At 38.3% G+C, this 26078-nt stretch overlaps 1 protein-coding gene across 2 annotated transcripts in view; it reads left to right on the plus strand.

Annotated features, from left to right (window-relative positions):
• The window catches only part of kcnd2 (potassium voltage-gated channel, Shal-related subfamily, member 2), a 145750-nt gene that overhangs the window by 69068 nt on the left and 50604 nt on the right, over window positions 1–26078 (plus strand). The gene's annotated exons all lie outside the window — the stretch shown is intronic.

The following is a 26078-nucleotide window of genomic DNA, read 5'->3' on the forward strand; positions in this document are numbered from 1 at the left end:
TCATGTCTTTCTTTCTTCAGTCATAAAGAAATATTTTTTTGAGGAAAAAATTTCAGGAATGTAGTGGACTTCAATGGTGCCCGCGAGTTTGAACTTCCAAAATGCAGTTTAAATGCAGCTTCAAAGAGCTCTAAATGATTTCAGCCAAGGAAGAAGGGTCCTATTTAGCAAAACGATTGGTTAATTTCAAAAAAAAAAAAAAAAAAAAAAAAGACAGTTTATATACTTTTTAACCTCAAATGCTCGTCTTGTCTAGCTCTGCGAGAACTTTGTGTATTCCGGTTCATGACAATTAGGGTATGTCGGAAAAATCCCATCTCATTTTCTTCTCCAACTTCATTTTGTAAACACTGGGTTGGTAGTTCTGCAGCGATGTAGGACGATTTTGAAGTTGGAGAAAAACACGAGATGGGAGTTTTTAGACATACCCTAACTGTACTGAGCATTTGAGGTTAAAAGTATCTAAATTGTTAATTACAAAAAATATATATATATCATTTCGCTAGATAAGACCCTTCTTTCTCAGCTGGGATCATTTACTGTAGAGCCCTTGGAAGCTGCATTTAAACTGCATTTTGGAAGTTGAAACTCAAGTGACATAATTTCTTTACGACTGAGGAAAGATAGACATGAGCATCTTGGATGACAAGGGGGTGAGTAAATTATCTGTAAATTTTTGTTCTGGAAGTGAACTTCTCCCTTAAGGTTTTTGAGGGAAACATTCCAGGATTTTTCTCCATATAGTGGATTTCAGTGACGATCAATGGGTTGAAGGTCCAAATTGCAGCTTCAATGCAGCTTCAAAGGGCTCTACAAGATCCCAACCGAGGAATAAGGGTCTTATCTAGCAAAACGATCTGCCATTTTCTAAAAAAAAAATAATAATAATAATAATTGTATACGTTTAACTTCTGCATTGAAACTGCAATTTAGACCTTCAACTATTGATCCCCATTGAAATCCACTACATGGAGAAAAATCCTGAAATTTTTCCCTTAAAGATCTTAATTTCTTTTCGGCTGAAGAAAAATTACATTATTTTATGAGACAAATGTTCTAAAATGACTGCTTTTGTCCAGCCTGCAGCCTAGGCTGGTTTTAGCTGTTTTTTTTTTTTAGCAGGGTTAATGATATCCAAAATCCTAAGAACTTCCCAGCAGGACTTAAAGGTTAGACCAGTAATGCACTTAGCAACTTACCAATTTAGTATCAAGGATCTAGCCGGTTTACTTCTAGAGATTTACATGTTCATCCAATAAATGTGTGATGGGCCCATAAACATGACTAGTGTAAGGCTGACGCATCGCATGATGAATAGTTGGCAGTCAGCGCGACTCTTTTGTCGTGGGCTTGTGTCAATAAAAACGGACTCTGTGCGTCAATTCACCAGCTAATCAATCAATGCCCATAAACCATGTTGTCATTTTACTGGTTTTCTCTCTCGCCCTGTTTCACTCTCTTTTATGTCTACTCTCTGTGTAAATCAAAGTTAACGGCCTATAATAATCACAACAAAATGCTTACATGCGCTTGTACTGTTCTCTTCCCCTGCGTTCGTAAACAAAGGCAGAGCTAGAGCAAATGCTAATGCCTGTGTGATAAGATTCCTCCCTTGTTTTGAGAAAAATAAATGACAGCGGCAAAATATATATAGCATCCATCCGGCTGATTTATTCTTATACAAAATCATGAAATGGGAGATAAAGATGGAATAGGATGAGGGTGTCGAGGACAGTTGGGAAATCGGAGTCAGTCCCTCTTTGGCTATGATAGGAAGTCTTGTTTTTCAACCACTCGAGGGTTATTTCGCTATACTCGGGTTTCGAATTTATTCTGTGAATGCAAGTCCCAGCTAGTTAATATAAGGCTGGGCTGAAGATAAGGGTGTGCTTTATGCTAAGTACATTCATGCTCATCTTCCTTCCCCATCCTATGAGAAGCTGAAGTGTTTTCGACCAGTTTGTGTAACCATAGCAGCGGTGGCTGAGGGGATATTCCTCAAAGGGTTTGAGAAATGAGGTCTGTGTCGTTTAATGTAATCTCTGCAGTCTTTTGTTAACGTGTGAATGTTTAATGGCCGATGGAGGGCCTGTCGTCTGTTTTGAAAGCGGAACATGGAGAATTGTGTGCACAACAAACATCCCACGTCCCACTTCACTCATTGCTGGTTCTTTATTGTATGTTCTTTTGGTTTTGAGAGCCCACCCTTATGAGCTCACAGATGAGGGAGCTCTTCAGCTCTTCAATTATATATCAGGCTTGTGGATATAAACCAGTATTGGGAAATAAGCATCTAAAAGTAGCGACACTTGTACAATTTTTTAGTAGCTTTCAGTAGCTTCCCGAATAAAAAAATCCTGATACTTTACTCAGCCCTATGTCATCCAAAATGTTCATGTCTTTCTTTCATCAGTTGAAAAGAAATCAAGGTTTTTGTGTAAAACATTCTACGATTTTTCTCCATATAGTGAACTTCAATAGGAGCCAAGAGGTTGAGGGAAGGGCTCTACACTGCTTTTTCTCTCATAGCGAGGAATAAGGGTCTTATTTAGCCAAAAATTGGCCATTTTCTAAAAAAAAAAAAAAAAAAATCTATATGTAAAAATAAAAATGTATATACTTTTTAACCGCAAATGCTCGTCTAGTAATAGCTCGATCTTACGTTTTGCATAGACGGAAATAACGTGCCAATAAAGTCAAACACTCTTTACAAAAAAGGTAAAACAATGATGTAGGACAATTTTGAAGTTGGAGGAGTAAATGAGAGAGTTTTTCACCCTACCCTCCCTTTTTAAACCAGAGTACTGAGACAAACAACTATCCGCATGTGACCTCTCCAATGTGACTACGCAATGAGTAAAGTCATGGATTCAGAGTTAGTGCAAGATGAGAATTTGTGGTTAAAAAGTTTGTAAATTGTATTATTTTTTTTTATTTTTTTTTTAGAAAATGACAGATCGTTTCACTAGATAAGACCCTTATTCCTCAGCTGGGATCTTATAGAACATTTTGAAGCTGTATGTGAATAAAAACATGCACAGAGACCTTAGAGACCAGTCTAGAAATTTTCACAAAAAGAGATTTGTGGTTTACAAGCACGCACATAAATTCAAGATCACAATCTGGCTGCATCTGTATGTGTGTGCGAAACTAGCTACTGGGGCAATTTGCCGAGAGGTGTGCGTCCCCTGGAGTGGAGGTGGAAGTGAGTGCAGAGAGAAGAGAGATCTGTTCAGGTCTCCCACCGAGTGAGCCGACCTCCAGCGCACATCCACACACTTATACCTTGACACAAACACAATGTAATCCACGGAAATAAATAGAGAGGGGCCGAGAACGCAGAGAAGAAAAGAACAGTGAAGAATGGAGTGTGTCTGGAGGAGATGAGGAACAGCGTCTTCACTGCTTCCTGACTTTGATGCCTCGCACCACTGTGGTTCCTCGCCTCATGAATATTAATAAGCCGCTTCTTCGCCATAGGTGCATTTCTCTTATTCTCTTCTGGCTCCACCCCTTCAGATCTCTTTATGTAGGCCTGATAAAAGAATTGAAAGGATTGTCTTTTGGGATACAAAGGATACACACACACAAAGAATTGCCTTCCCGTTCCCTGAACTGCCAAAGTAGAAAAAGTCCCTTTTATATGACCTTTTAAAGTATTGCATGAAGGTTTAAGTGGTTTTGCTTGAACTTTGAGTGTTGTTTGGTACTTTACTCACTAGGAATGTTGTGAAAGTCGCAATGAAATGGTAGTGACAGATATTTTCGTTTGTATTGGGTGAGAACTTGGTTCTATCAATTGATGATTGGATTTTGAGATGAATGCAGGAAATGCTTCAACTTTACAAGTGGACAAAACAGTAGGAGAAGATGTAAGGGGTATCCAAACCAGGACTGAGAGCGCAGAAAAGAAAAGAACAGTGAAGAATGATGTGCGTCTTGAGAAGATGAGGAACAGCATCTTCACTACTTTCTGACTTTGATGCCTCACACCGATGTGATTCCTCGCCTCATGAATATTAATATGTTGTTTCTTCGCCTTCTCTTCTGGCTTCACCCCTTCAGATCCTGGAGGGCCACTGTCCTGCAGAGTTTAGCTCCAACTCTAATTAAACACACCTGAACCAAAGTAATCAGGGTCTTCAGATTTACTTGAAACTTCCAGGCAAGTATGTTGGATCTGTTTGGAAATAAACTCTGTAGGACATTGGCCCTCGAGGAGCCGGATTGGACACCCCTGATCTGTAACATATGGAGCTGCAAAAGCAGCAATCTCCAACTCTGCTCCTGGAGAGCTACCATCCTGCAGATTTTGGTTCCAACACACCTGCCTGTAATTTTCAAGTAGCCCTGAACGCCTTGATTAGCTGGTTCACGTGTGTTTGATTGCGGTTGGAGCTGAAATTTTGCAGGACAGTAGCATTCCAGGATGAGAAAAACAAAATGGGAACTGCAAAAACAATTGCGTTCCCACAAGAAACTTCTAGTTTGCTTGTGAAACTTTTGTGATGGAAATATGAACTGAGAGGAAAAAGTATATGTATTGTGTTTCTCAGGGGAATTCAATAGTTTTGCGAGAGAACAAATGCAAGGTTTTTCTGGTTGAAAGCAGTAGTTTTGCGAAAGAGCCATGTCCTCTTTGGGGAACCGCAATAACTTGCATTTAGAAAACAGGTACATTTTAATTTCATGTTGGTTTTAAAAATGAAAAAAGAAAAGACGCAAACAGGTTTTTTCCTACAAGAACTTCCTATCTCTCACATCGTCTCTTCCTCTGATGGTTGTTGGCCGGTGTTATTACAAGACCCCGTGATGCTGCAGGCTTTGGAACAGCTGCGGAGCCGGCAGGCTTTTTGGGTAGAGTCCTGCTACTGTTTCGTGAAAACTGCATCAGACAGTGCGTAGGCACTCCTGTCTTCTCTCCTCCTCTCTTCTCTAGCTCTTCTTAGCTATTCCCTTTCTATTCCTAAAGAGTACCAGATGCAAAGAAACAAGCCAGCTTTCATCTTAGGCTCTCAAAAAGCCTTTCATCCCGGTATGAATGTGTGTGCGTGTGACAGAGCGAGATACATGCTAGATGTTTCTGAGCCATTTCCATCAAGATTTCAATTGTCATCATCAACGCCATTACTTACGGAACATTCTGGGTGAGAGAGATGTCAGACGAGCACCCACAATCATCTCTTACATTTTAGAAGGACAATTTTCATTATCCTGAGAGTGCTTACCGTCTTCGCACACACACGGATACACACACCTGCAGCCGAGAGCTACTCAGACCCCTTCATGTTGCTATAAAATACCTGCTTTGCCTAAAAGCATTGTGGGTAATTTCTGTTATTGTCTCTCACTTGCTATTTCTCGCTTTCTGTCTGTCTTTCTCTCTGTTTATCTCTCTGTTCTTGTTTTTTGTGAGTGCCGAAAGCTTGTTGGGATTGCAGGAGTATGTCTGCTGAAGCAGAGATGAAGGGTGATCAGTCCGCAGGCGCGTCACCGGTAAAATAACGGCTGATAAGAGGGTTCTGATGAAAGGTGCTGGACCGGGCCCTGCTGTCTTTGGTGTAGAGTGCTGTCAGGGTCTCTGGGGGGCTTCGCTTTGGGTTTTATCGCCATGCTGAAAAGTGGAAACAGCAGGAAGAAGTATCTCACTACAGACAGAATGCCTGTGCAAAGAAATTAAGCTTTGCAGCATGTGTTGACGTTGATTCGCAGAAATGAGGAGAAAGGTGGCTCTGGGACGGCATGCACTTTGTAAATATGATGCTGTTTGAGTTTTGATGTTAATTGGATTCTGTAATTGCAGTATACATTTTTGCTTTGCAGCTCTGTGCGGTTTGAATGCAAATGTGTGTGTGCCAGATGTTCTCTTATGAACTTGAAAGACAACTACCCAAAAACATTCTTAAAGCCACTATAAAGCAACTCTCTTGTTGCTTTAAATAATACTTATAGGTTCAACTAGAGAGCTCTCTCTCATTGCCTTTTTGCCCGTTCTCCATTGGGACCTTGGGAACCCATGTAAGACTAATTTGATGATTTTATTTCTATTAAGATCCCAAGAGGATAGTAAAACCTAAAATCACCTAAGGACTAAGGTCAGTAAACAGCCATCCAAATAATCTCAGACACCGCATAGCAGCACATAATTTTTTTATAAAGTCGTAGCAATATCATAGCAATATTCTGATTTTTTTTTTGAGTTTGATCAGGGTTGGAGCTAAACTCTGCAGCACATTGGACCTCCAGGGTAAGATTTGAGGAACCCTGTATAGGGTCAGCTAGAGAGCTCTCTGTCATTGCTTTTTCACCTATTCTCCATTGAGGCCTTGGAAGCCCATGTAAGACTAATTTTGTCGTTTTATTTCTATTAAGATTATATAGTAGTAAAATCAGACACCGCATAGCAACACATTAAAAAATAATTAAAATGTCTTAGCATTCCATAGCAATACCCTGAAATCGTAATGAAAAGTTTGACAGATTTTCCCACTTATTGTCTTCAAGAAATGTAAAATCTAGCTCTCTCTTGTTGCTTTATATAATAACTATAGGTTCAGCTAGAAAGCTCTCTGTCATTGCTTTTTCGCCCATTCTCCATTGGGACCTTGGGAGCCCATTTAGGACTAATTTTATCATTTTATTTCTATTAAGATTATCCCAAGAGGATAGTAAAACCTGAAATCACCTAAAGACTTAGGGCTTTTGACTTGGGACAGTAAACAACCGCCCGGATCACATTGAAAACCACGTAGCAACACATTAAAAACTTTTAGAATGTCTTAGCAATACCATAGCAATACTTTGAAATTGTAATGAAAAATTTGACAGGATTTCCCACTTATTTAATTAAAGAAATGTAAAATCTAGCTCTCTCTTGTTGCTTTCTATAATAACTATAGGTTCAGCTCGAGAGCGCTCTGTCATTGCTTTTTCACCCGTTCTCCGTTGGGTCCTTGGGAACCCATGTAAGACAAATTTTTATTATTTATTTCTATTAGGATTATCCCAAGAGGATAGTTAAACCTGAAATCACCCAAAGACTTAGGACTTATGACTTGGGTCAGTGAACAACAAACCAAATCATTTCGGACACTGCGTAGCAACACATTAAACACATTTAGAATGTCTTAGCATTCCACAGCAATACCCTGAAGTCGTAATGAAAAGTTTGACAGGATTTCCCACTTATTATCTTCAAGAAATGTAAAATCTAGCTCTCTCTTGTTGCATTATATGATAACTATAGGTTCAGCTAGAGAGCTCTCTGTCATTGCTTTTTCACCTGTTCTCCATTAGGACCTTGGGAGCCCATGTAAGACTAATTGTATCATTTTATTTCTATTAAGATTATCCCAAGAGGATAGTAAAACTTGAAATCACCTAAAGACTTAGGGCTTATGACTTGGGTCAGTAAACAACCAACCAAATAATCTCGGACACTGCATAGCAACACATTAAAACACATTTATAATGTCTCAGCAATACAACAGCAATACCCTGAAATCGTAAGTAAAACTTAAAATCACCTAAAGACTTAGGGCTTTTGACTCGAGTCAGTAAACAACCACCCAGATCACATTGAAAATCATTAAGCAACACTTTAAAACATTTAGAATGCCTTAGCAATGCCATAGCAATACCCTGAAATCCTAATAAAAGGTTTGACAGGATTTCCCTCTTATTTTCTTCAAAAAATGTAAGATCTGGTTCTCTCTCGTGGTTTTATACAATAACTATAGGTTTGCTTAGAGAGCCTTGTCATCTCTTCTTTTGCCTGTTCACCATTGGGACCTTGGGAGCCTGTGTAAGACTGAAGGGAATGAATTATATTCTGACCTCTCCTCTATCGTCTTTCTCTCTCTTGTCTCATGGCGCTCGAATAAAGCATAAAGTTTGAGTTGTGGAGGGTTCTGCGATGACGCTCTAGAGAGCTGAGCTGGCCTGATTCAGACACGCCACCCAGGGATCATAAATCTGCTCCTCGCGTGCGGCGATCAGCTTGTGGGCCCTTTAGTCTCTCCCACTGTGTAGATGTGCTGGGAGTGGAGACGGAGAACAGGTTTATTGCCTGCCGTATGGAGATTAGCTCCATCCCAAATGAGTCACTTATCCTATGCCTGACACTTTAGTGAAGATAAGCACTCCGTCTAGGGGACAGCAGCATTTGCACACTTTCACTGATTTCACTGTAGCACTGCAGAGAAAAACGGTGGCAAATCCTGTGTTTACAGATTCCAGTGAAAGCCTCCATTGTTGTTCAGTGTTTCTTATATTCTAGCACTTTTTTGACCAATTGAAAATGTACATTGGCATTATAGAATATGGTTGTTGATGTAAAATCAAAATGTTGCCAATTTGTAGTTCTCTATATGCATTCCTGGTCTTATTGTGAATGATTGTGAACAACTTTTCTTATCTGAAGACATCATCAAGTCCTCTCATTTTTAGCCCTGTCCCTCTAACCACTTGGCTCCATTCTGGTGTGCCACACCTACATTTACAATCCAATCAGTTACCAAATAATGACGTCTTGCAAATAATGTTGACTTTAAATGTACACTCATTTAGTGCCGTTGTCACCGCTCAATCTGTTTACAAAGGTGTAAACAAACAGTCAAGCTAAACAGTGTGGCAAACAGTAACGCCACAGATATCGCTCCTATATCCAAATGAAAATGTTACCCACTCTTGGGAAATAAAACTTACGCACACACAGGTGGAAAATCCTAACCTTTCGCTCCCAAAGGATCCAGCCCTACCCCACTTTTCTCCAAGCCTCTCGATAAATGAAAAGACCCTTTCTCTCTGCTCAGCACTGATGGAGAGATACGCTTGTCACTGCAGACCAGGATATAAACTGGCAATCCTCGCTCGCGCTCATCACTTTAAAAACCTATGAAAATGGAGGATCAGAGCTAATCTCCTCCACCCACTAATAGCGCTGCGTTTGATTGGATAATCTGTCAAGCGGCAGATAAGCTCAGCTCTTTCTCTGACTGAGGGAAGAGGATGTGAGACAGCTCATAATTCCCACCCAGAGCAAAAAAGTCACTCCTCTCGCCTTAACTCCACTCCACACAGACGTATTTCCCTTTGGTTTGACAGGTTACGACTTGAAAATACATGCAATTAGCATATTTGCCTTTGTTTTTATCATTAAAGTGATTTTGGAGGTACTTTGAGGTAAACCATAACATATGTATTGCACAAGCATGCTTTTCAAGCCCAACTTTTCACAAAAATCTGTTTTAGGTTTAAAATTATATCATATAAAAGCATTTGGAAGCTTTCTGGTTGTCATGTGATATAGTTTGCATATACGGAAGGCATATACTAAGTGCAAATAGCCTGCCTTGTTGGCAGAGGCTGTTTATGTGAACTCAACATTACAAATGATGGCAGTGCGTAGCATTAGTTTTTTGACACAATCAACCCAAGTTCGAATCCATCTTTTGCCAAACTTGTTCTTCTTTTTCACATCACATATGTGACCCTGGACCACAAAACCGGTCATAAGGGTCTTATATATTTAAAACTGAGATTCATACAAGCTGAATGAATAAGCTTTCCATTAAAGTGTGGTTTGTTGGGATAGGACAATATTTGGCCAAGGTACAACTATTTGAAGATCTGCAATCTAAATGTTGAGAAAATCGCCTTTAAAGTTGTTCAAATTAAGTTCTTAGCAATGCATATTACTAATCAACAAATACACTGACCAAAATTATGTGCACATAAAGGCATATTTTATGTGCACTAAAGGCATATTTCTCTCAAATGTTGTTCACAAATCTGTCTAAATTTGTGTTAGTGAGCACTTCTCCTTTGCTCCTTTGCTTGAATGTTCATTTCAGCTCATGAGAAATGGTGGCAAGAACAAAAGTGTTGCGTTTATAATTTTGGTCAGTGTGAGTTTTGATATATTTTTGGCAGGAAATGTACAAAATATCTTCATGGAACAGTATCTTTATGTAATATTCTAATGATTTTTTGGCATTAAAGAAAAAAACATTTTGACCCATGCAATGTATTTTTGGCTATTGCTATAAATATACCTGTGCTACTTAAGACTGGTTTTGTGATCTAGGATCACTATCACATCAGAAAAGTGTTCATTTCCAATAAAAATTAAGGATATAATCAGAATAGTGGAATGGTGTTTATCCGTTAGTGTTAGGGGTAGCTGTATGGAGGGCTTTATTGTCCCACAAAGATATTTTAAAGAATTTTTTGTCCATGTAATGAAAGTTAATGGGGTCCAAAAGAAGCCACTTTGAACCCCATTGACTTTCATTGCACGGAGATAAAAAAAAAAACCCAAATCTTTATTTTTAGAATTTCTTCTTAGTGTTCCAAAGAAGAAAGTCATACGTTTGGAATGACTCAAGAGTGATGAGAGTGAATCTATGACATTCATTTATCCTTTTTGCAGTCATTGTACATGTATATGGCAAATGTGTATTTCTCAAAGTCTACCGCTCTCCCAGTCCTGTCAAGTTGGCCTTGTTAGTGCGGCTTCTGTCTGAGCAATCAGGGCTTATTGTTGGATAGGGCTGAACGTGAGCACCTGCTCTTAACCTGGCTGGAATATAAATGAGGGATTAACATAGCTGTTCAAGTGGCTTCTGTTCTCCTGATATCCCCAGTTGTGTTTGACGAAAGGCCCAGTTCTCTCTCACGGAGGAGAGAAACCCACTCGCTCTCTGTCTGCTTTGGTTTTTGGCTCCTGGCCAGTCAGTCACGTCGGGAGAACAGGAGCTATGTGCTAATGTCTCCCCGACAGATTCCCCCACAGAAGCTCATTTGGGGTTTGCTCACGCAGCAGGAGGACAGGAAGGGTTGGAAAGATGGAAGATGCTGAAAAAGCCAGACATGCTGGAGAAAGAAATGCAAGGGATCTCTGTTTGTAACCCTGATTGTGTTTTTGGCATAACATTAATTTTAGTCTTTTTATTAAATAATATTCTAATATTTTAATTGTGAGGCAGAACAAGCAATATAATTAATCACAGAACAGAAGGAAGAAATGTAGCACAACTCGTCTTGTAGCATTCCATGGTGTCTTTCTTCTCATTGTATTTAGAAAATAAAATACAAAAATAATAAATAATAAATTCGGCTTAACTCACTTATCGCTGTGCTGCTTTCAAATTAGGCTTTTTATTTAATAATGTTCCTGTGGGTGTTTATTGAAGAAGCAGAACAAGCGATGTAATTAGACACAGAACAGGAAGAAATCTAGCATGTTCATCCAAATGACACCATTTAAATGTCTGCTCGACTCTAGATGACCCTTGGATCCTATCTGTCATCGTGTTGATCAAAGTCATAATGGCACAGTGTTCATAGTTAGTTCACTAATTAGGCTGTATAAATTAACTGTCATTATTCCATCCCTTTCAATTTGCATTAACATGAAGAGCACGCTTGTCCTGTGACCCCCGCGCTTGTCCTGTCGTTCTCCTCACTGCCCTGCTCTTGTTCTCATTTTTGTTCCAACAGACCTTAGTCTGAGTTGAAGCCATATTTAATTGGACATGAATGAAAATGAGGCTGTAAGGGACACACGTGTAGACTGTTGAACTGATTGTGTTATTTTAAAGGAATACTTCAGCCGAAAAAAAAAGACGAAATTATGAAAATGTATATTTGGAGAAATTTTGCATTACTTCACTTTGCAGTAAATGGGTGTCATTGGAATTAGAGTCCAAACAGCTGATTAAAAACATTACAGTAATTCACTAATAATCAATACAACTCATTTTTGTAAGGCAAAAATCTAAGTAAAAAAGTATGTACAAGAAACAAATTAATCAAGACCTTTTATATAAGGTTTTCAAAAATGCTGTTTACTATTAAAGCTGTTTTCACCACTAAATAAAAAAATAAAAAAGGTAATTGCAACTTTCTCACAATTGTGATTTTTGTTCTCTCACAATTGCGAATCTTTCAATTCTGACTTTTTTTTTTCTCAGAATTGTGATATAAACTCGCAATTGCAAGTTATAAAGTAAGAATTGTAAGATATAAACTCACAATTCTTCAACTCTTTTTTTCTCAGAATTACATGATATCCTACAATTCTGACTTACCTGGCAATTTTGTTATGAAGTCAGAATTGTGTGACTCATAATTCTAAGAAAAAAAGTCACAGTTGTGAGATATAAACTCGCAATTCTGAGAAAAAAGTCAAAAATGCGAGTTTATGTCTCACGATTCTGACTTTACTTGCAACTTTTCTTTTCTTTTTTTTTTAGAATTGTGAATTTATTTCTCAGAATTGAGTTTATTTCTCAAAAATATTTGTCTCAAATTTGCAACCAGGGGTGTCGTAGTTGGTTGAAAACGGGAACTAAATTACCAGGGCCTCAAGTGGGGGGAGGGCCCCTGAGGAGTGAAATTTTATTTTTCTTTAAATATAATTAATGTAGTATAGCAATAGCGAATCCCCCCCCCCCCCTTTTTTTAGGGGGGCCCCTTAGCTGAGTCAGTGCACAGGGCCCAGAATTCCCAGCGACGCCCCTGTTTGCAGCTATTTCTCAGAATTGTGATTTTAGTTTATTTTTCAGAATTGCAGATTTATTTCTTAAAATTGCAGCTTTATTTCTCAGAATTGCAACTTTATTTCTCAGATTTGCGCATTTTTTTGTAATAATTGCGACTTCATTTCTTACAATTGTGAGTTTATTTCTCAGAATTGCACGTTTATTTCTTACAATTGAAAGTTTATTTTTTTCAGAATTGCAACTTTATTTCTCAGAATTTTTTATTTCTCAGTTGTCAAACTCTTGTAAGTTTATTTCTCTTGCGAGTTTGTCTTAGATTTGCGACTCTACTATTTTTCAGAATTGCGAGTTTATTTCTCAAAATTGTGAGTTTATTTCTCATAATTGCAGCTTTATTTTTTTCAAACTTGCAAGTTTATTTCTCACAGTTGTGACTATTTCTCAGAATTGTGAGTTTATTCCTGAAAATTGCAAGTTTGTCTCAGAATTGTGACTTTATTTCTCAGAATTACGAGTTCATTTCTCAAAATTGTGATTTTTTTTCAATTACCTTATTTTTTATTTAGTGGCGAAAATGGGCTTCCATAGTTTCATTTAGGGTAATTAGTAATATTTTTTTTAATTTTGTTTCTGTTCTCAAACATTACACCCCTGCTGGCTGTGGTTGTGTAGTTTTGGTACGAACAGATGCTGCCTGTTGTCGTATCTTCTCTTGTGTACTTGTATGGGAGTTTAAAGGTGTCAACAACCTACAGTATCATGTGCCCTGCTTTAACAACCTCAATCAGATGCTTCACCAACCATATCTTTGAAGTCTCAATTTCTCAGCGTGCATTTAGCGGTCCAGCAATGTAGACGCTAGCCACGCTAAATTTCACATTTGATGCGAGTTCAACAATTATCTGTAATCTCTCTTTCGCTCAGGCCAGAAAGCACTTATCTCAGTTGAAGTCTGTTTCGGTTCAATTGTCTGCATTAGAGTGCAGCAAACAGTATTGAACTCTTGACTGCATTACCCTTGATCTAGATAAGTGCCAAGCATGAAACAAAACGACACCCACTGTCTTTATCATCCTGGGATGAGGCGGGTGGTGAAGGGACCAGCGAGACCAATGGAAAACAAATTAGCTTAGTATCTGATGGTTTACAAGAGTGAAAAGACAGCATGAGATAATGGTTGTTTTTTTTTAAATAAATGTCTGTGGACTTATTGTTCATGATTTATCAGTCCATGTTATTACAAAGAAGGGGGGGGGGAAAGAAAAATTAACCAGCCAGTCTCCTAGAATTATGTGGAATTTGTCACTTCACTTGTTTGAAGTCTCGTAGCCTTCCATGGTCACTTTCTTCTCATAAATGAAATGAAATTAAAAGATTAATAAAAAATTAATTCAGCTAAAATAATTTGTCACTACACTTGTTTCAAGTCTCCTGGCATTCCGTGGTCTAATAAAATTACATGAAATTGCGAGGTTTATTTTTCAGAATTGCAACTTTATTTCTCAGAATTGTTTATTTCTCAGTTTTGTAAGTTTATTTCTCAGAATTGCGAGTTTATTTCTGAAAATTGCGAGTTTGTCTTACAATTGCGACTCTATTTCTCAGATTTGCGGGTTTATTTTTCAGAATTGCGACTTTATTTCTTATAATTGTTTATCTCTCAGTTTTGTGAGTTTATTTCTGAGAATTGCAACTGTATTTCTCAGAATTACGAGTTTATTTCTCAAAATTGTGAGTTTGTCTTAGAACTGTGACTTTTTTCTCAGATTTGCAAGGTTTTTTTCTCAGAATTGTGATTTTTTTTTCTTATAATTGTGTTTATTTCTCAGAATTGTGACTTTATTTCTCAAAATTGCGACTTCTCAGAATTGCGACTATTTCTCAGAATTGCGCGTTCATTTCTCAGTTTTGCGTTCCGTGGTCTAATAAAATTCAATTAAAAATAGTAGAATAAAATAAAAATGGTCACTTTCTCCTCATAAGATAAAATAAAATAAAAAAGTAGAATATAATATAAATTGTTTACTTACTAAATACTAAATTAATAATAAAAAAATACATTCAGCTAAAATCAAGTTAGTTGACTTTTTTCAAGACTCGTATAATTCCATGGTCGCCATTTTCATGGTCTTAAATTAAATTAATCTTAAATCACTTTTCAGTGTGTTGGTTTCAAACCTCTCATAGTATTCCATGGTCTCTTCCTTCTCCAAATAAAATAAAATAAAATAGTGGAATAAAATATAAAAAGTAAAATAAAATTTAAATTAAATTTTATTAAATCTAATTCAGTTAAATTAATTTTAAATCACTTTTCGCTGTGTTGGGTTCAAGTCAAAATAAATTAAGCAAATCAATTGTGATGTAATTCAGATTTTCCTATTAAACTCTTTGTTATGATAATCAAGATTAACTACAGTATATGTGCGTGTTGAACATTTAATTTGCATTAATTCTTTTAATTCTCTAGAATGCCATATAATATATGCTGGAACATTAATATTTGGTCTTCACTGGAATTAAGGAGCCTATTCAAGCCCTTTAATTATAGGAAATATCCATATACTTTTAGCGCCACAGTGTCTGTGCCATTACAGGATTAAATCATAGCCTACATTAAGCCTTCAGTATCCTGACCGACCGTGTCCTTCACTCACAATTATCATGCGATCTCTGGCGGACTTGTAAATTATTCAACACTTCATGTATAAGCCGCTCCCGTTTACTTTTGGTAATGGCATGCAGTGAAAATTGTTTTATCGGCTTTTTGTGAGTGTGTGTGTATGTGTATATGTGTGTGTGTGTTATGCTCTGTATTTTATGCGTTGTCCTTTCGTCGTTCAGCTCGAATGAACATTTAGGTCTTTATAAATGTTACACGAGCCCTTTCCCCTGCGTCTTTTAATATTCAGGGTTTACAGAGCAACACATATCAGTGTATGTTTACATCGTAGTGTATTTCCGGTTCGTTATTAGAATATTCATCTTCTCGCTAATCTTCTCTCCCCTCTATATTAAATTTTTCGTGCCCCGTGGGCTGTTTAAAACAGAGGAAGGGAAAATAAAGAGGTAGTGTGTTAAAAATTAGTCTGCTTGAACAATATATGTCTGACATGTTTACTTGAAGAAGAAAAAAACAGGAAATGCTACTCCTGTGTGGCCTTGTCAGCCAATTACAGGCCAAATTCCCTGGAGAAAGAGCAGTTAGCTTGAATTTACCTTCTTTCGCTTGATTGCGCCATCTAGATATGTGAAATTATGTCTTTCCAGAGCTGCTCTGGGGTGAAGATAGATTGCTTATTCTCGGTTAGAGGGAGAGAGTGAGAATTAGATTTATATTCCTGCACACAAGAGAAGGTTTTTTTTTTAATGCATTGATTCTCAGCACTATGCGATTCAAAACAACAGTTGGTGCTGAATTCATATCATCCCTCTTCGGTTCGAGCTGTAATGACCAATTTAGAATTGCACTTTGCATTTATAGAATTCCATTGTCACTTTCTTCTCATAAAATAAAAAATAAATAAATAAATAAATAAAATAATTTGTCACTTTTTTCAAGTCTCAAAGAACTGTATAGTCACTTTCTTCTCATAAAATAAAATAAAATAATTTGACACTTTGCTTATTTCAAGTCTCAAATAATTCAGCGGTCTTCTCATAAATATATAAAATAAAATAAGCTTTAAATAATTTGTTACTTTAAATAAAATGAAATAATTTGTCACTTGTTGCTTGTTTTAAGTATCATAAAATTTAACAGCCACTGTCTTCTCATAAAATAAAATACAATATAAAATAAATTAAGCAAAAATTATTTGTCACTTGTCAAATTAAATTAAATTAAATTAAATTAAATTAAATTAAGCTTTAAATAATTTGTTACTTAAAATAAAATAATTTGTCACTTCATTGTTTCAAGTATCATAAAATTCAACGGTCACTGTCTTAATAAAATAAAAATTAAAATATTAAATTAAAATATTAAATTAAATTAAATCTAAAATTAAATAAAATGAGTAAAATAAAATAAAGCAAAAATAATGTGTCACTTAAAATAAAATAAAATAAAATAAAATTTTGTTTCAAGTTGTCACCTTGATTATGTCACCGATGCGGCTGCGTCTGCTCACGCTATGCCTGAATGGATGGCGACCATTTACACTTCTCTGGCGTCAGTGGACGTTCACTTGGCGGTGGCGGAACGCGAGGCATACTTTCGGGGGATTGTGGCCGCTGAAGTTCCTCTGGCGGCGATGCCCGCTGATGTTCCTCTGGCGACGATGCCAGCTCACGTTCCTATGGCGGCGGTGCCCGCTGATGTTCCTCTGGCGGCGATGCCAGCTCACATTCCTCTGGCGGTGGTGCCCGCTCACGTTCCTCTGGCGGCGGTGCCCGCTGAAGTTCCTCTGGCGGCGGTGCCCGCTGACGTTCCTCTGGTGGCGGTGCCCGCTGACGTTCCTCTGGCGGCGGTGCCCGCTGAAGTTCCTCTGGCGGCGGTGCCCGCTCACGTTCCTCTGGCGGCGGTGCCCGCTCACGTTCCTCTGGCGGCGGTGCCCGCTCACGTTCCTCTGGTGGCGGTGCCCGGTGACGTTCCTCTGGCGGCGATGCCAGCTGATGTTCCTCTGGCGGCGATGCCAGCTCACGTTCCTCTGGCGGCGATGCCAGCTGATGTTCCTCTGGCGGCGATGCCAGCTCACGTTCCTCTGGCGGCGATGCCAGCTGATGTTCCTCTGGCGGCGATGCCAGCTCACGTTCCTCTGGCGGCAATGCCCGCTGACGTTCCTCTGGCGGCGGTGCCCGCTGATGTTCCTCTGGCGGCGATGCCAGCTCACGTTCCTCTGGCGGCGATGCCAGCTGATGTTCCTCTGGCGGCGGTGCCCGCTGACGTTCCTCTGGCGGCGATGCCAGCTCACGTTCCTCTGGCGGCGGTGCCCGCTGACGTTCCTCTGGCGGCGATGCCAGCTGATGTTCCTCTGGCGGCGATGCCAGCTCACGTTCCTCTGGCGGCGGTGCCCGCTGACGTTCCTCTGGCGGCGATGCCAGCTGATGTTCCTCTGGCGGCGGTGCCCGCTGAAGTTCCTCTGGCGGCGGTGCCCGAGTTGTGACTGCACTGGTTTTTAAGTTTCTCACATAATGCTATTTCTTTCTTTTCAAAATAAAATAATAATATATTTACACTTTTTTTGGGGCTAAATATTTGATGAAATATTGCTATTTATCGCTATTTTATTGAAACTGCTGCTGTTTTCCAAAAATATTAGACATTTTTGAAGAATCTGTACATCTGTACATCATAATTTTTCACATTATACATTATCATATTATACATATTCATATTATACATTATAATATTTTGGTGCATAAACTGTAGCCATTCATTCATTCATTCATTCATTCATTCATTCATTCAGGTTTTATTAATTTTTAGCCATTTATTGGTTATTAGTCATAACATGGTAATAACAGCCATCCATCAGCACTCAGCCAGAATTTTATTGTTGTGCAAGAGTATTTAACTGAATAAATTTATTTAAAGATAACAGAAATGTTCTTCCTTCGAGTTGATCAATAAATGAACTCTGCATTCACAAATCAAACATCACTAGACTGGATGAGAATTTACCAGTAATGGTGGGATGTGTGTTTGTATTTTCCCTGATGTCTTTAGATTCTAGTTCATTCCATCAGCAAGTCCTTAGTGTTTAATTAGCCAGCTTATGGAAAGCCCCCTGGATTCCCACAAACTGGCCCTTCATCTCGCGAACACAACAGCTACACACATTATGCACTCACACACAGACACACACACACACACACACACACACACACACACACACACACACACACACACACACACACACACACACATACACCCTGGAGACATTTACTAACCCTCACATACTAACCCGATATTAGTATGCAACAGTGTTTGCGGAAGATAATGTTTCCATAGCTAGAAGGAATCTTTAGAAACATAAGCTCTGTTTAACCAACCATTAAACCTTGATGAGCGCAAATGCGGTTGCCCTCAGCTACACTGTGTGGAATAATGGCAAAGGAGGCATGGGTGAGAAAAATGGAGGGAGAGGACGATGATGTGGTGTTGGAAAGAGTGAAACTTTGATGGTAGGATCCAGATTTCTGATTCAACTGTCCAGACTTCCAGTCCAGCAATGGGATTTGTAGAAAAAAAAGAGACACGAATCAAAGCAAAGCAAAGGAGTCAGTCTGCTGTGTACAGGTGCAGAAAGGTGGATGGAGATTGCTGAGGATCTTTCCTTTGAATGTACTGAAACAGGGATGTGCTTGAGGAAGAAAAGGCGTCCCTTTTATCAGTCCAGACACGATAGAAAGTTCGCCACTGAGAGAAATAAAACATACACAGATAGAGTCCCGCTCTCTTTTGTCGCACCCTTGGCATCAGTTCGTTTGTGAGAACATACTGTGTCAATGTGCTTGTTTCATCAAAAGGGATTGGTGCTGCTTATGTGGGCAAAGGAGATTAGTTTTGGACATTTTGTTTTGTGTTTCCAAGTATTACAAGAAACACATGTGGCTAGCGCATGTAATCTGTCTTTATTTTCATAGCCTTAAAAAATACAGGCCAGATATCATAATGAAAGATGCAGGTTTGGAATATTTTATAATGCTGTTGTTTATTCTGAGTCATTATCAGACGTTTGATTATTGAAGCATAGTTTTATTTATTATTATTCCACCCACTAAGATGGAGAAGGCAGTCTGACTGACATAAAAAGCATCAAATGACATTTCCAGTGCAGTTTTGTCAGGCATTCATCTCTGTCACCTCCTCAAGCCACACCCCCTGGAAATCCTCCCACTCGTTCCAACTCACCTGATTTCTAATTACTCACCTGACTCCAATTACCACACCCCTATATAAACCCAGACTGTTCATTCAAACCTTGTCTGGTCCAGAGCATGTGAGCGGAGTGGAGCGGCAACAATTTCCCCTCCGCGCTCAGTGCATTTAATAATCGCTCCAGCTCTGCTCCGGTTTCACAATTTCCCGCTCCCGCTCCACTCCTCGCTCACTGATATCAGAAACACCGCTCCGCATCAAAAAAAAATTCAGAAATAATGTTTGAAATATAACGGTCCTGTTCATAACATGTATTAAAATAAAAAATACTAAAATAAAATAACAGGAGAGTTTGGAACACCTAGTGTGCAAACTTTACTCCTACCACATACAAAGCTAATAACATTGTCAGCATTAAAAGAGTATAATTGCTGCTTTATGCAGTGCAAAGTTTGTAATGAAAATAAAAATACATTTTCGTCAGTTATTTTACCTACGGATCGCTGCATTTCTTACAGATTTCTGCTCATTCGAAATCGGATACCATTACATTTGTTTTAATGCATTATTGACAGAACGATTGCGTATGAATAAGTGCTGTACCTGTTTAAATGATGCTTTCACCTGAAGATATTCAGTATCTAGAAGGAACAAACTATTTCCTTGTGAACTATAATTTACCCCTCATTTATCAATGGCAGGGAAGTGACCAAATGAAGACTTTTAAATTTAAGGAAGTTTGAGATGGATGGATGGATAGATGGATGGGTGGACACTAAAATGGATGTCTAAATGGATGTGTGGTTGGTTGCATGGTTGGATGGATATGTGGATATGTGGATGGATGGATGGATGCTAAAATAGATGGCTGGATGGATGGATGGTTAGGTGGACTGAACAATGCATGGAACAATGGATGCATGGAACAATGGATGGTGTGTTTGGTTGCATGACTGGATGGATGGATGCATAGATATGGGTTTGGTTGGTTGGGTGGATGGATGGATATGTTGATGGATGGCTGGATGGATTTGGGTTTGGTTGCAAGGCTGGATGGATTGATGGTTGGATATATGGATAGATTGATGGAACAAAGAATGGATATATGGATAGATGAATGAATGATGGACACTTGGATGGATGTTTAGATGCATGGATGCATGGATGGTTGGTTGTTAGATGGCTGGATGGATAGATATGTTGATAGATAGATGGCTGGATGGATGGACGGACGGACGGACGGACGGACGGACGGACGTGTGTTTGGTTGCATGGCTGGATGGATGGATGGATGGATAAAACAATAGATGGATACATGGATGGATGAATGAATGGATGGATACATGGATGGATGAATGAATGGATGGATACGAAGATGGATGGATGGCTGGATAGATGGCTGGATGGACGTGTGTTTAGTTGCATGGCTGGATGGATGGATAAAACAGTAGATGGATATGTGGATGGATGGATGGATGGATGGATGCATGCATGCATGCATGGATGTGTTGGTTAAATGACTAGATGGATTGATATGTTGTTGGATGGCTGGATGGAAAGATATGTGGATGGATGGATGGATGGATATGTGGTTGTTTGGATGGCTGGCTGGATGGGTATGTTGATGGGTATATTAATGGATGGATGGATTGGTTGGATGGATGGATGAAGGATGGATACGTAGCTGGATTGATACTAAAATGGGGGGCTGGATGGATGTGAGGTTGTTTGCATGGCTGGATGGATGGATAGATGGATGCATAGATGGATATATGCATGGATGGATGAATACATAGATGCATTGATGCTAAGATAGATGCATGGAAGTATGGATGGGTGGATGGATGGTTGACTGGCTGGATGGACGGACAGATACGTGGATGGATGCATGGATGGAACTATGGATAGATGCATGGATACTAAAATGGATCAATGGGAAAATAAATGCATGGTTGGTTGGTTGGATGGACAGATACATGGATGGATAGACGCATGGACAGATGGATAGAAAGATAGACTGATGGATGGATGGACGGACGGACGTATGGACAGAGGGATGAATGCATGTGTGGATGGATATGCATGGAGGGATGAATATGTAAATGCATAGATGCTAGGGTGGATTAGGGTTTGTTGGATGGATGGATGGATGGATGGATGGATGAATGGACAGGTACATGGATGGATGCATGGATACTAAAATGTATGGATGGGTGAATGGATGCAGGGTTGGTTGGTTGGTTGGATAAACACATAGACTGATAGATGGATAAATGTATGTATGGATGGATGGATGGATGGATGGATAGATAGAAGATTTAGTTTTCACTTATGGGACACAGCCAGACACTCCCTAATTCCCGTCAGTCATCTCTTTCTCCTATAGGAATACACAGTGTGTTTGAGTTTATGTGGGATAGTAGATGAACAAAATTGCATGTGCCAGACGTTATTGAGTGGACCACAATCACAGTCTGATTCAGGTACTTCTGGCTCTCTGATGAGGATCTTTCTTTACGAGGGACAGATCGATGTGTCGCGCCAGTTCGTGTCTCCGGGTCCCCCATGTTTGGGGTCTGTCTCGCTCAGGGTTGTGGATCCGCTCCATAAACCGCTGTTTGATAGAAGCGGGGTGTAAAAAGAAAATGCTTTCTCTCTCGCTTGCTCTCCATCTCAGTTATATTCCTCCATAAACGACACAGCTTGTAGAAAGAGGCCCTTATTACTCCAATGATGAACTAAAACCCATGATTAGGGTTCATTTTCACGGCCCCCAAGGAGCCACAGCTTGTAAAGACGTCTGAGTTTCATTTTGTTTTATGGCGTGTCGGCGTGGGTTCACGGTTTGAAGTCCCAAGAGCATGATAATACTTTCTTCAAAGGTATGATGCCAACAGGAAGTGAATTTCAAAAGGTCTTTTTTTTTTTTCAGAAGATGGAGTTACAGAATTAGGAATCATCTTCTTGTTACCGTTCCACATTCCTCTTGTTGATGTGGTGAACTTTTGTGTGTCACTTTAAAATGGCACTGTATCAACGCATTGACGCATTGAGTTATTTTAAATTTCTTGGTATGTCTGTTGCATAATTCTGTCTGAATTCACACTTCATAACCTGTTAAGTCTGAAACTAACAAACCAATAAAAAAAAATGTTGTGTTGTAAAGTTTCAAGCATGGTCACAAACTAGGGTTGTGGGGGGAAGTGATTCACAATTCTGAATCATTATTTTATTGGAATTAAAATAGTTTTTTTTTTTTTTTAATGTTAGGATACTTCCTTTTATCCCAGATCTAAATTACTATGAGGTCAAGAGTCATTTCGGATTTGGATTGTGACTCTCTAAATCAAAATGAATTCATGAGATGCTTAAAAATCCTTGCATTATTTGCCAGAATAAATCCTCTCTCATCTCATGAGTGAATTGCTGTAAAGATATAATCAAATATCATTTAGAGTAGATGTCCACAAGCTTCTTATTACACATCTCAGCCACACTAAAAAAAGAGAATGAGAGAGACTGAAGCTAAACGCCCACGAGGCTGTGTTTGACAAGTACTAGACGAGAGAATGTGTCAGACAACCCAACTACAGACAGATCCTGATATCTCTCTTTTCTCACTTAATCTTGTCACACATAACCTCATTGAAACCTATGAGTAAGAAACATATAAATGAATGTAAGTCACTCAAATGGAAGGCATTTTACTGTCAAATATTTTTAAATATACTTTAATATTCTTAATACTCTTTATATATATATATATATATATATATATATATATATATATATATATATATATATATATATGTGTGTGTGTGTATATATGTATGTATATACATTGACAGTAGGGCCCTATGATTTCTGCAATGCAGAAAACGCAAAATAAATCAAAAGTAGGTTAGTACACCTACATCAAAATGCGAAATGGACTAGCTTCTGTAAATATTAGGCCACAAAAATATTATTTAAATATGAATGCTGCATGTTCTACGTATCTCTGTGTGAATGAATGGTGCAGACACACAGTTTTATTTACTACATACATACTGAAGCGTGTGTGACGCTCACTGTATTTTGAGCTTCTGCCGCCTCAATATATGAGTACATGAACACAAAAAAAGTCACTCATGAGTCACTTCATGAGCATTTTACAGTTTCATTTGAGTAAAATGGTCATCATAAAGGTGTTCATAGCAATCCGTCAAAAAAGTTTGGTTTAACTTGAAGAAATTATGACAGAAACATATTGTATTATTAGTGCTACTAATCATAACATTTTTGGACATTTTACATAAATAAAATAATAATAAATTAATTTGTTTATAAAATCAATTAATTAGAGATGCTTTTGATTGTTAAAATTTGAATGAAACCATTCAAATGGAATCTGAATTAATGGAAAACAGAACTTGCTATAAAAAAAACTGAATTTGAGAAAGAAAAAAAAGTGTTTCATAGAGGCTTAAAAATGTAATTTTGTAAAAACGTAGAAATATTTGCTGTTAAAATTTGTGTACGTTTATTTAAATTAATTAGACATGCTTTTGGATTAATATTTGTTTTATTTAACCATTAAAACAGTCTAGAAAAATCTAAACTGAAATAAACAAAATTTGCAAAAATATAAAAAGAATTTGGGAAAAAATTAAGCGGATTTCATAAGACTCTAAAACAGTGACCAGTGGCTGCCAAGCTTCAAAAAGGACATAAATGTACTCCATAAATGTACCATAAAATTATTTTATATGAATCTACCTTTTTGGCAAAGCTCTTAAATCTCATTTGCCATGTATTCAAGCTTTCCATTTAATGATTGGTTACAATATATATGTGAATCAATGCCATCTGGCATTGTCAAATATGACCTACCATCTCATTATGTCCCAAATTTTGATATGCAAATGAAATTTGAAAGCAGCTTTGAGAAAAAGAAAGAGAAAACTGATCAAATGGCTTCAAAGACTTCAAAATGTAATGCATACAGTACATGTAATAGATGCTTTTTTTTGTCCTTTTTGAAGCTTTTGACAGCCTCTGGTCACTATATGCTTTCATTGTTTGGAAAAGAGCAGCTCTAAGATAATGCATGAAAAATTAATTCATTTCTGGATAAATCGTTTTTTTTTTTTTTTTTTTAATCCAGGGTGTATAAAAAAATATGACATTGAATGTTCTTACAGTTTTTTAAAACTTTTTATTAATTCCTAACATTTGGCTATAGCTATTGTTAAGTACAAGACAATTTAATGCTTGATGTATTTTAAAGTTCAACAAGAAAAAATAGTATATTTTACAAAGAGTCACCTTCAGTGTTGAGGTCACTTCCCATTGCTAAAACATTGAAAGTGCTTTAAAAGAGCAGTTTTCAGTTCAGTTTATTTTCTCAGCACTTTTTACTACACACTCTGTTCCAAAGCAGCTTTATAGAGAATATAAAACTAAAAAAGATAAAAGGAAAAGAAAAAATATACGGTTCATTTTAACACTTTCCTGATTATGCAAACAGACGAGCGTCTGAAAGAAGAAAGTTCTACTGTCACTTTAGTGTTTGCCTGGTCGATTCTCTAGAGAGCTGGATAAAACAACACTGAGATCAGGTTTAGTAAAATGTCACAGACCGAGCAAATAACATATCAAAAATTGTGACATTTATACGTCCCCGTCGTTTGCCGAACACTCAGGGCTGTTTGGGATGCCACAGGAAGGAGAATTACTGGCTTCGTGATGGACATTAGCAGAATGAAAATGAACACAATCATCTGTGTTAACTCATTATCTGCACATTAGAGGGCTTCAGAACAAAGACGGATAATTAGGAAAATTGTTTATCATGCAAAGTGTGTGTGAGTGTGTCCGCAGGTCAGTCTGTGAGAGATTCAGACCTGTATTACGCCACTGTCATCATTCGGTTCACATCATGCTGATAGGCGCAACAGGATGTGCATTGCATTTCAATGGCTGCCACCATTGTGGTTTGGGCAGGAATCAAACACAGGTCTAATTATGAGTGGTGTGTGTGTGTGTCTGTGTGTGTGTGTGTGTGTGTGTGTGTGTGTGTGTGTGTGTGTGTGTGTGTGTCAGTCAGACAGTATCAGTCGTGATGGGAAGTGTGTCTCGTGTTGCCGTGGGTGACAGCCAAAGAGGGGAAAAGATGTTGGCAGAGCATGTGGTGTGGAACCCACTGACAGCTCCAGGAGGAGGAAGCAGAAGTTGTGTGTGTGTGTGTGTGTGTGTGTGTGTGTGTGTGTGTGTGTGTGTGTGTGTGTGTGTGTGTGTGTGTGTGTATATGTGTGGTTATGCACTTTAGCATGCATACCAAAATTGAATAGTAACAAACAGGTAATTTGATTATGTAATAGGATTACAAAACGTAACTGTAATGAGGTTGGGCTGCAATACGAAAAAGTGTAATTTGATTACAGTTGCATTCACAGAGATGGATTTGTGTAATTACCTTTTTGCTAATCTTGGGAAAATATTGCAGTCCTGAACAGTGCAATCAAAGAGTTCTTTTCTGAACTGGGTTTGTAGGATAAAAGGAGGATTTTTTCAACGGAATACTTGCTTATTGTGCGATGTGTACTGTATACCGCCTACCAAGCTCTGTATCTGTGGTAAGCACTTTAACTAGTAGTATTGTTGCTGCATTATATCTTTAAATGCATGCTGAGAAAAAAAGGAGTATGGTTTAGAATTTTCTCTCAGAAATTAGTTTCACAAAGAAATGGCAAGTAACACATTGA

This window comes from Garra rufa, chromosome 4 (assembly GCF_049309525.1).
Source record: "Garra rufa chromosome 4, GarRuf1.0, whole genome shotgun sequence".
NCBI classification, from domain to species: Eukaryota; Metazoa; Chordata; class Actinopteri; order Cypriniformes; family Cyprinidae; genus Garra; species Garra rufa.